The 10,868-nt window shown below is 38.2% G+C and overlaps 1 non-coding gene across 1 annotated transcript; it reads left to right on the forward strand.

The window, feature by feature from the left end:
* Positions 1 to 2,365: 2,365 nt before the first annotated feature.
* TRNAK-UUU (transfer RNA lysine (anticodon UUU)) lies at positions 2,366 to 2,437 on the forward strand. Its single transcript has one exon. It is a non-coding gene; the product is annotated as a tRNA-Lys (tRNA).
* The last annotated feature ends 8,431 nt before the right edge of the window (positions 2,438 to 10,868 follow it).

The raw sequence follows: 10,868 nt of genomic DNA on the forward strand, positions 1-10,868 counted from the left end.
CCACCTATCTCTAGCCATCACCCTACCCTACCTGAACTCCCACAGACCTTTAAGCTATACTTGGCTCCCTTTCTGACACTGTGCTTGCTTCTTGCCCACCTAGTCTTACCTATCAAACTGCAAACCAAAGCCCAGAAACCAAATCTCTCACAGTATGTCAAATCTTAGTCGTGTGAATAAAGGAACTGAATTTAGGAAACTCAACTGGGAGGGAAGGTTTACACCCTCGCATTCTGTTCATTCATCTCTTTCCCCCTAAATGAGGAGCCACCCAGACATTTTGTGGAACAAAGATCTTTGTAAATATTCTGCCAATTGTATGGGCATTCGCGACTTAGAGCTGCCTATAAACTAAAAATGAAAATTCTCTTCCCTCTTAGAGATCAGACGTACCCATTTACATGAAGAGTTCAAAGGCTACAGTAAGCTCAGGGCAGTGAGGCTGATGTCAGAAGAAACAGGCAGTGAGGGACCAAGGCCTCGTGAAAGCCAAAACACCTTCTTTGCTGCTGGCCAGACACTGCCAGTAGAACTAAGTTCGTATCCAGGTTTACTTGATAGGTGCCCAAATGTAACCTAGAGCCTGCAATTCAGCATCTCCTGCAAGCTTACCAGAAATGCAGACTCTCCAATGGTACAGCCACTTTAGAAAAGTTTAGCGCTTCCTCAAAATTTTAAAGTTACCATTTGCCTGAGATCTGCTGTGCAACACTGTGCTGAAGTTAACCGTAGCAGTGCGCACTTAACAATGGAGACAGCTGGAGCACCTGGCTGGCTCGGTCCGTGAAGTGTGCGAGTCTTGATCTCAGGGTGGTGAGTTCAAGCCCCATGCTGGGTGTAGAGATTACTTAAAAAGCCCAAAATCTTAAGAAAAAAATTTAAAGAGGGTAAATCTCCCAAGTGTCCTTACCATAATTCTTTTGGAAGTTACCATATGACCCAACAATTCTGCTCCTGAAGTCTAGTCCTTAAAGAAACAAAAACACATGTCCACACAAAATCTTGTACACGAATGTTCACATCAGCAGGGTTCATGACAGCCAAAAGGTAGGAACAACCCAAACGTCCATCAACTGTTGAATACACAAAATGTGGTATGTCCATGCAATGGGAAATTATTCAGCCATAAAAGGAATGAAGGACCTGATTCACGTCACCGGGATGAAGCCTGAACACATACTAAATGAAAGTAGCCAGTCAGAGAAGTCCACGAACATATGATTCCATTCACGTGAAACGTAAAGTGAGACCAAGTGGATCAGTGGTTGCCAGAGATCTGACGGCGGATGTGATGGTGAATGGAGGTAGCTACTAATGGATACAGCGTTTCTATTTTGGCATGAAGAAAATGTCCTGAAATTAAGACAGTGTGAGGGTCTGCATAACTGCGTGTTTAAGAAAAACAAGAAAACAAAACAAAAAACCCACCAAACTGTACATTTTTAAGGAGTGAATTTTATATGAATTTTATTTCAATAAAACTGTTACTTCTTTTTAAGAGAAAAGAAATGCAGATTTGCAGGCTGACCCCAGACCTACGGAATCGAGATCTGCATCTTAACAGTAACTACGGGTGATTCACATGCACGTTGGTTTGAGAAGCCCTGACCTAGAATATAATCCAATTTGTCTCTCTGGTTAATTAATCATGGAATAGTTAACTTGATTTCACCAGGGTAGATTTTTCTTGTCAAAACTGCTTCAGATATTCAACCACTGTTCACATTCATTTTGGAACATCTGGTTTCTCCTCTATAAATCTGCCAGTTTTAGTACTGGGTGGAACCTGCACTGAGCTAAGAGCAAAACCCTGGCATATAGATTTCTTAGCTCTCAACAGTACTGGGTATATAGTAGCTTTTACTTTAACTAAACCGCCGATTTTGAAACGGGTGCCAATAACATACAGCAGGAGATACACGCCAAATGGGAAATGAGACCACAAAAACACTCACTTCAGAAAATACTTTATTAAAGGTCAAATCAGATTTACAGAAGTATAAAAACAACAGGGCGTAGAGGTGCAGAAGCTTCAAATAAACTGTGCATACAACAGGACGTAAATTACCTACCTGGGGTTCTCAGAGCAGTTTTCTACTTTTGCCCTGGCGCCTAATCTATTTTTTAAAGAATCCTAGGAAAAGTCTCAGCAGTTGTATTTTCTCATGATTTAGCAGCTAGAGAAAATGTCCACATTCCAAAAAGAAAGGGACAACAGGTATTGAATAGAAATAAATATAAGATAAGCTCCACTTCTCTGTTTCAGTTTTCAATTTTGTGTGCACACACTCTGTTGCGGGAGGGGGAAATGCTATTAGAACTTTCCTTTTCAAAAATTTCATGAAGAATTTGGAAGTTTTGGGGCACCTGACTGGCTCAGTTGGTAGAGCATGTGACTTTTGATCTCGTGTCATGAGTTCGAGCCCCATGTTGGGTGTAGAGATTACTTTAAAAAAACAAACAAAAACCCCTGGAATGTTCTATGGGTACTCACAGCCAGGTACTGCACATAAATATCATGCCGCAATTAAGAGTGCAAACTCTGCAATCTGCCTGTTTGGGCTCAAACACTGGGTCCTAGATCACAGTTGTGCCGACTTAGGGAAGTTAATTAACTTCTCTGTCTTAATGATTTAGAAACTGGGCTTTAATAGCATTTATCTCATAGGATAGTTGTGAGGATTTAAAAATATATATATCTGTGTAGAGCTTAGAACAGTACTTAACACATATTAAGTGTTTTTGCATCTCTCTCTCTCTCACACACACACACGATCTTTCAAATACAATCTGTCATATCCAGATTTACAAGCTAGAGTGGACTGTTGATGGGGAAATGAAATAAGCCTCATTTTGTTAACTTTTATTTCCTGAACTAGAATTTCATCTCTGTCCTATCAGTAAAAAATGAACTCCTCAAGACATGAACTGTGCGCTAGTCCATTTTGTATTCTCAGGTCTGGCCCAATGCCAGACACGCAGGTGTGTAAGGAATGTGAAATAATTTAATCCTAGTAATTTAAAAACTTATCGACAAAGCCAGTATAGGTGGATGTTAGTGGAGACCTATAAAAACCCTAAGCTCCCTCTGATTCACTGCATACAATGCAAGTGTAGTTCTGGTAGTAACTCTGAAGCATGTAAAAGTTTTCCATAGATACAGTGAGGGATAAAATTAAAACTACAATACAACAATCCAAGGAAGAATGTGAGCACGAAACAAAAATCAGCACTGTACATTTCAATGCAAGTTCCAGCTGCACTGCTGAGAAGCAGAGGAAAAGCCGCAGGCAGGCTGAGCGACCCCTCCTTCTCCACAACACTGCGAACCAGACCAAATGGGAGCAAGACTTGCTGAAGCTCAGAATAAAGACGTGGTCTATCTTTACTAATATGGAACAATTCATTTAAAAACACCTAACAGAGTCTTTCTGCAAAACAGACATCTCACTTACCTTTTCAGAATATTTCCTAAACACATTAAAGAAGATGTAAGGCTTAGCTGGTAATTTCCATGAACTCAGTTCTTTTCCTCTGACTGCAGTGACGTTGACAGGACAAAGCAGGTTTGGGAATGCTAGAAATGAATTCCTACTTCCCTTTGCATTCTTCAGGTTCATTTTCCCCCAAATTTCTGCACTGGTTGGCTTCCATTTCAGCATCAGCCACGAAATCTTGAAGGTCAGACACAGTAAACAGGGAAGGACATAAAATTAAGTGATTCGGGCGTAGTTTGAGTCTCACAACTTCAACAGGGATGAGTCATACCTTAAAGTATGTGGAAATGAATTACATGTTCTATTCCTTAATGAAATTCAGCTTAGTCAAACTAAAGGGAATTAATCCGCAATAGCCTAAAATTTTGTTTGTTCCTTTAATAACTGCTGAGTGAAGAAAGACGTAACTCCCAAGAAGGGGCGCCTGGCTGGCTCAGTCAGTAGAGCATGCGACTCTTGATCTCGGGGTCATGGGTTAAAGCTCCACACTGGGCACAGAGCTTACTTTAAAAACATAAATAAAAAAAGACCTAATTCCCATGAAGACCAAATACAAGCTGACCATTTTAATATGAGTCTGTGTCCTTGACTTACTTTGTAGTATAAATGCAAAGGAAAAACAGTTCTAACGACGGGAATAAAAAATAATGCCAAATTGTTCTAAGTGATTCTCTAATTTGCCAGTCAAATTTGAAATTGGTATTTACATGCCACTTAAATCAGAAAAAAGGTGAACTTTCCCTACCATTAGTACAAGCTTTAAATTCAAAGGCTTATTCCATTCAATTGCTTTCTTAGTTATAAGAAATTAGCATTAAAATTAACTAGGTAAGAGGGAAAAAGTATTGAATAATTCATGCGGAATTAACCACCAAGAAATGTCACTATGCCTTGCAAAATCATAAACTGAAAATTAAAACTTGCTATGCTTCAAGTAGCTCACAATTTTTTTTATTTGCTTCCCTATAAGTGATTAAGTATGTCTGCTTTACTCACACACTGACACTTCAACCCCAAAATGACAGAACTAGGTCACTAGTTTGGAAATGGAAATGAGAATAGCTAGATTAGGGGAACTCAGGCCAACAAAACTTGCTTTTAGGGCAATGGAAGAGAAAGCCACCGATATGCCGTAAGAGTTTGAGCATTCTGACCATATATCAGGCAGTTATTCTTGCTGAATGGTCCTGGATTCCAAGTGACACATTCTTCCTCAATGTACTCATTCCATCACTGGCTCAGCAGTCGACACTGGAGACCATTTAAAAACGTGCACTTTGCAATAACCATTATCTATCTTAGCAGCTAGAAAGGCAAAACAAAAGTTAGCATATAAAACTACCTTTAGGACTAGGGCAGAATACTAATTCACGCATGATAAACATAATAAACAATTTTTTAAAGAAAGTATAAGGAAAACATCTGGTCCTGAAGAGTCTACAGGGCAGTTTTTAAGGAAAACAAACAAACCTCAAAATGTCTGTTTATCAGACATGATGGAAATGCCCTCTTTCCTGTCCACAACTTCTACTTTTGGACTGACATTCCAGAAGCATAAGGAATATAAAATGGTTAGGTGTTCACTAGACACAAAGGAAAGCCAGTGAATTTGCTCATGCTGTCCTATTAAACATTAGATGTGATAGGCTTTCCATCCCAGAAAAATCCATGCATGAAAATCAGACAGGCCAACAGCTGCTCCTGATGTCAGATTCTGGTAGCAAAGCACAAGGGGGACTCATGTTTTCACTTTTAAAGAGACACAAAAAGCAAAATTCAGCTTCAGGGGGGAAAAAAAGAGAAGAAAAAAGGAATCACCATTTCAAATAACCTGAGAAATTAAGTAAGAACAGTTTGAGAACAAGCTGTGGGGAATGCTGGGCTTAATGCTTCTCAGCTTGCAGTTAAAAAACATTCAAAGGGACGACAAATTCACATGTTACAAGTTTCTGAAGACACTGTTCAAAACTATTCAACAGTGGCAAAGCACCAGTATCTGGAAATGGGCAAAAATAAAATACTGCTGTTTGCTACAGGGCTAAGATACACCCTGGATTCAATCTGCTAAACCAACAGATGGGAATCAACAACAGAAGACCTCTGCTCTTAGAGATCCTGGTTTCTAGTATTTTGTTATTATCGTAAGAGCCAACAATTGTTAAGTTTCAAGGTTTATATTTTGAAACGGATCATTCTTCAGTCTTTCATTATGAATTTTCATGGTAACTCTTACCTTCAAGGTCAGTCGTAAACCCTATCCTACTGAACATTTCCGTATTTAAAATCCTCTACTATAACCTAATACACTTAACCAGAGCCTGACTGACCTCTCAACTGTCCCTATAGACTCAAAAGGTGGTTGGCGGGTGGGGAGGGAAGACTCAGAGAAATGTAATTTCACCTCTTCCACGTACATATTTACAGAATAAACCTTGTGATCTGCAGAATTATTTTTTGTTTCTCTTCATGCCTGGTTTATAGAAGTTGACGCTGGACATGAGAAAAAGTATAAGTCCTCATGCCAACTTTTCACAGGTATTATCATCATTCATTTGAAGTAAAGTCCAAGGATATCAGCTAGCCCATATAAAAAGGTGCATATAATCTCACTTCAAATTACCTTGAGCTCTTCATATGTGCGTTGTCCTCTATGGTGTAAATAATCAAGAACCACATAATAGTCTTATTTCTCTGGCCTCCAACAAATCTAGCTACATTTTTGTTTGCATGGTTCTTGGAAATAGTAATTTCAAAACATTATAACATTATTTATTTAAACCCAATATTCAGTATCCCTAATTGAGGTGGGCTCAATAACCTCTCTCAAAAAACAAAAACAAAAAATACTTGACTTACAGGTATTTTGAGTATAGCTGCTGGCTTTGTCCCAACACTTTCACTTATTTCTCTTGACTTGGTTCTCAATTCAGGCTCACAGCCAAAGAGAAAAATCAAACCTGCAGGCTAGGTTTTGTTGACAGTGAGGCAAAACAGCCACCAAGTCTAAAAGAGCCAATCTCTCCTAGTTTGGGGATGCTCTGTCATCACAGTAAACAAAGTGTCAAATGTAAACTGTGAACACAGAATGGGAGATCTCTGTAGCCTTAGCTCATGAAAATGCATTTTAAAAGATTATGCTCAAGTGTCAAGATTATTTTAGTTATGAAATATTAACTGTATCAGAAGAATAAGGAGCCAGAAAAAGAAATTGTGAGCATAATTACTTTTCCTGTATATACTTTCCTGACAGTCTAAAAACCATCAGAATACCGTTCATGAAGCCTTATTCGATCTGTTAGCGGATGATGGTGAGGGAGATCAGATTCATGATTATTTTTGTGTTTTTTTTTCCTCTGGAGAGGCTGTTTTCTTGGACTGAATGCCATTAGAAGCATTTCTGCTACCTGGATACAGATTATCTGCTGCAAATTTGCACCTCCGGGCTGGCTTCCCATTCTTCCCCAACTGCACACTTAGGGAAGGAAACACTCATTTCATGTTAGTTGTAAGAAAACCATACAGAAAGCAAAATCAGACTACAAATTATTTAATACTTGTTTGTATCACCTCCTACCTCCCTAATGCTGACCTCATTCCGTTCCCTGCAACCTCTTTATTTTTTTGAGAAAAATATTTTCCTTGCGTAATTCTCTTCTAACACTTGTGGGCTTTTCCTTCCACTTTCTTTGAAAGACATTGAGCTAAGCTCCTGGAAATTTCAGGGGGAAAAAAAAATCAGTGTTGAAACTAGAGGCATATCTATAGTAAAAGCGAACATTACTTTTCATGTACATCACCCAGTGGGTTAAATTAGAGGCTGCAAACAGTTTATGGGATTAGCACTCTCTTCCCTTTCTTCTTGCCTTTGGTTCTAGAGAGAACCTTAGAAATCAAGGTCACTGGCAGATTCTAAGGGACAAGGTGAATGGAGGCTACTTTTGGGAGTGACCTTTCCCCCTTATATGGGGGAGATGTAGGAGCAGGGACAGAAGCTGCGGCACTTTCATGAGTTGAACACTATAAACTTCTCGCCCAAACTTCAAAGGAAAAGAATCTAAATTTTAGGATTTTAATCATTGGCAAATAGGTTACTACACTGTCTCTTTCATGGAAATACTAACATACTAACGCACGGCTCCATTTTTCAAGCCCTCATTTTCCAATTAAAAGTTGAATCTTCAGGTAACTTTAAAAAACAGTGCTAAAGCAAAGTTAGAAAATCTGAATTCGAATGAATTTTGCCAGCAACTGTTATGTAACCCGGAATGTCACTTTTAGAAATAAATGGACGTAGTATTTGCAAATGTCAATAGCCACACTTACATTAACAGTTTCTCCGTGCTTTATGAAATAGGTTAATTCCTAAAAATGCACGGAACGTAAATTTTTTACATACCACATGGATTTCCTACGATGACAAACTACTTTCAAAGATGCCTTAACAATCTTTATTTGATTGCTCTCCACTAGTTTTTGTTTTGAAGTAAATTCTTCAATGGATTAATGGTTCTACCAGATACTTGGGGGGAATTTCCCAATTTGACCTATATGCTAAATTAGGTTACTATAAATGAGATGTAGAACGTGGTGTATTTTTTATATAGTCTTGTTCTAAATTTTTTCTAGATTGCCATCAGCCTTGTTCCTAAAACATTTGATTATCAAGACAAAGCAGGAAAAGAATGTATATTATGCATATGTAGAAACTCATGTTCTGACTTTCAGAAGAACCTAGTCCTTTTCAGTCATTCACTACAAAGTTCTTCTATAAGTAAATGGAGTTTAAGCAATATTCAGGTAACTCCAAGTGAAAAAAACACTGCAGGCATCTAATTTTCAAAGAACACTTGACAGAAAAATTAATGTGTTAAAATTTTTGGTGTCACTAAATCAACTTTAAAATTTTAAAATGTTTGGCATATCTTGCTATTTAAAAAAAAGGATGCTTTAAAAAAACTTTATGAAGCAGAAAAAGGTGTACGCCACTTCCAAGGTTTTTTGGTCTTCTACGACTTCTAGTCCTAGAAAAGAACTTACGAAGATGTGCAGGACTAACCTTGGCATAGCTGGCTCAGGAATGTGAGACACAAATGGGATTTAGAACCCAATGAAGTTACTGGGGATTTAAGAAAGCATTTGGGACAAAGCAGCAGTAAGGCCTGATTCTGATAAATCTAAAATGTGTTTTAATGTTTCCTATTCATTTTGTAAGTCACTGAAGTCCTGCATAAAATTTCACATGAAGGGGAAATACTTCAAAGTCCTATTTCCTAATGTAAAGAGACCACCTTTTTTGACCTTAAGAATTAAGAAAATTGATGTTACATTTATAAAAGAGAATCAAAAAACTCATCATCATTATGGCGAAATCTATACCACTTAAACTGTTTTGTAAATAATTTTCATACTGAATATGGCAAGTATGCATAAAGATTTCATAACCCTAATTTGTAGAAAATGTTCCATATTATACGTTTTACCTATGTCCTTCTTCAAGTCTGAGTGATCCAACACACGCTAGTGAAAAAAAAGATCAAAATTAGCATTAGCACAAGGATTTTCAGTTAATACTGCAAATAGAATCACCAGGGGAAAAAAAGGCCAGAATAAAGGAAACTCAAATATGTGACTAAATGAGAAACCCTTGAGACATACAAAATCAAACCATATTACTTACCAAACCTCTATACCATCTCCTGATAAATGTCCAGGGAAAATGTGGGAGATCTAAAACGTATCATACACGGGCAGAGAGAACACTTTAATAACCCTCCCCCTAAATAACATAATTCAAAATGAAAAATTTTGAGACACAAGTCAATTAAGTATAATTATTTTGAAGTTCTTTTATAAAATCTCTAAACTTATAAATTCCCAATTTTCTACTTCTGAGGATGCTAAAATCCTTTGAAAAAGAAGAAAAGCAAAACAAAACAAAGAAAAATCACTTAAATAAAGGGGGGGGAATCCAACACAACATGGGGTAGAGCGAAGTTGAGGTGGAGAGAGAGAGAAACAGCAAAGTTAAGACAGAAACAAAACAAAACAGGAACTCTCTACAATACTCTGGCGTTCTAGTTTCGAACAAACCAGTTACAGGGTATTTGACTCCTGGCTCTACCACAAAATGTTCCTGCATCTCAATGTCCTCATCTATGAAGTTGTGAAGATTAAAGCAGACTGCCCAAAAACACTTGGCACAAGTACTTGACATGCAGTAGCACTCAACAAATGCTATTACTTTTAATTTTGCAAGAGCAAAAGCAGGGATCTCCCTGACTGGCTGGAATTTGAGTCCAGATTTTAAGAATCTATCTAATGATACCTAACTTTCAGAATTGCTTTAGGTAAATTCTTTAAAATGCTGTCCTGACATAGAAGTAGCGGACCTACGTAGAAGGTGTCCCTCCTCTTCTTACCTGGCACCGATTACTGTTATGGCTATCAGAAGGAGATGGTAGGCGGTGTGCCCTTACCTACAGTGTGTCTGCATGCTAAATGAAGGGAGAACTGAATGTTCAAGATTGCTCTAGGGATAATCAAAGCACCAGGCTATACTTGCAAGTACAAAATCAACTTCTTTCCTCTGAAGCTTCTGTTTATATACAGAAGCAAACATGAATCAATCACAAAATGTGGAAAAGGAAATATTCTATGATGCTGAGGGCAGGGCAAGAGAAGCACCCAACAGCAAATTAACTTCTACAAATTTGAACTTTATACTCTAGAATAAACCTTTTGCTCTTTTAAGCTTGTCATCCAACACTCCCCCCCCCCAACGACAAATCTAATCTAAGAAAAGGTTTTGCCTCTAGCTCTAAAAAGCTAAATACATACTCGTAGAGAAAGATAAACGGGAAAGGAAGTCTAATTCTACCTGCTTTATCACAAACTAGCTGCACACCCTGGCTAAGCCTGTTTTCCCACTGGTGAAACAGGGATACTACTGATACCACTACCTAACTCAGGAGTTACTACGAATATTAAAGAGATAGAAAGCACCTAGGCTCACCTGTCTGCTTACACAGGAACTCAATGAATGGAAGCTATTCCTTGACTAATGTGAGGCATGTTGGATTAGGTATCAAGTCAAAGGTCGGAATCTCAAGAAGGCTTTCTTGTGCACCTTCCCCAGAAGAGACAGACGGAGCACAGATGTCATAAGGAGGCAAGTCTAACTGACTTAATCTAAACTAGTTTATCACCATGACTGCAGAAAAAAATCTTTTGAACAATTTCACCTGTAGTCTGGATGACGGCTGCAGTAACATCACAGTACATTTACTTTCAGAAAACACAAAAGCATGTGAAAATCCATGTACTCATCACCTGTGCAATTTTTAGGCCACACTAGGCTGCTTTTCTACTGTT

This window comes from Ursus arctos, unplaced genomic scaffold (genome assembly GCF_023065955.2).
Source record: "Ursus arctos isolate Adak ecotype North America unplaced genomic scaffold, UrsArc2.0 scaffold_32, whole genome shotgun sequence".
Taxonomy (NCBI): domain Eukaryota; kingdom Metazoa; phylum Chordata; class Mammalia; order Carnivora; family Ursidae; genus Ursus; species Ursus arctos.